The following is a 1,573-nucleotide window of genomic DNA, read 5'->3' as shown; positions in this document are numbered from 1 at the left end:
GAATTGGGACACCTGGGTGGCTCAGCAGTTAAGTGCCTGCCTTCAGCTCAGGGCATGATCCTTGGAGTAGTGGGATTGAGTCCCACACCATGGAGCCTGCTTCTCTCTCTGCCTGTGTCTCTGCCTCTCTCTGTGTCTCTCATGAATAAATAAATAAAATCTTTTTAAAATAAAGAAATAAAAAGCTAGAATTGTTAGCAACAAAGGGCAATAACATTCAAATATCAATAGAAAGTTTCCTCTAAACTGAAAAGCCTTTTTTCTTTTTTTTGAAAAGCCTTTTTTATGATAAGTTATACATGTTGGTTATAAAAAGCAAACAGAACTACATAGATTATTCACATTACATAAATACTACCACTGTTCATTTATTCATCTGTATTTGAAAATAGTTTTGTTTCAGCCATGAATATGGTCCTTGTGTTGTTTTTTCTCTACATATGTGCTTCATGGTCTGTAAAAGGAGCTTTAAAGAGCTGCATGTGGCCTTAGGGTAGGGAGCTGGCTACACCTGCTTCGTGGACTTCAGTTTCTCAGACTATGTTTTCCTATGCCTTGTTAACAACCGAAACAAATTAATACCCCAAATTTTACCCTCACCCCAACTAGGACTTTTCTATGTATTGAAGATGGTCATGTGGATGTGACTTAGAGAAAGATCACATGTTGTCAAGTGTTCATGTTGCCACATTTTCTGCACATTCTATTACCAAACATGATTTGTTCCAGGCAAGCTTGTTTTTACATTTAATGCCCGCTTTCTGTAACATAAAATAAATATGCAGTATGTTTTATGCCATTGGCCTTGGGAGGTACAATGAGTACTCGGAGAGCAGCTACCAGAAATTCTGCAGGTTGTTCCAAAAGTTCTATGGATCTGCACAGATGTCCTAAGTGGGCTTTTTAAAGTACAAAAGTGTTTCAAGCACCTTCTGGCACAACGTAGGCTATTATCCTTATATGGAATCTCCAATTTTTTTTTAAAAGCTTTTTATTTATTCATGAGAGACACACACACAGAGAGAGGCAGAGAAATAGGCAGAGGGAGAAGCAGGCTCCCTACGGGGAGCCCAATACGCGACTTGATCCCTGGATTCCAGGATCACATCCTGACCCAAAGACAGATGCTCAACCGCTGAGCCACCCATGCATCCGTCCAATTTCAAGTGATTGAAGAGCTTACCTCCCCCAGCTGTGTCCCCTCCTGGGGGAAGGGAACCTACAAGCATTTTAGCACCGGGAAGAGCTGGTCATTTGAATTATAGCAGAGGAAGCCCCACTGTGATGTCATATCATGAGCCAGGTGAATGAATCCGTAAAGGAGCCCCAGCAAGTTGATAATCAATGAGGTTGGAGATTGAAATCTTGTTTGGTGAAGGATATTAAAATGGGGCCATAGGAAAGGAAGTCCCTTTAACCAGAAATATGGAATCACAACATTGAAACGGTGCGCCTGTAAAAAGAGAAAAATAGATGCTAAGAGTGAGTGAGTCAGAAGCACATGAGTTGTAAGAGCTTGAACTCCAGAGACCAGATCAGGCAAGACTGCTTAATACCATCACATGATCTGCCC

The sequence above is a fragment of the Canis lupus genome, chromosome 18 (genome assembly GCF_048164855.1).
Source record: "Canis lupus baileyi chromosome 18, mCanLup2.hap1, whole genome shotgun sequence".
Classification (NCBI taxonomy): domain Eukaryota; kingdom Metazoa; phylum Chordata; class Mammalia; order Carnivora; family Canidae; genus Canis; species Canis lupus.
Note: the sequence above shows the minus strand (reverse complement) of the source record.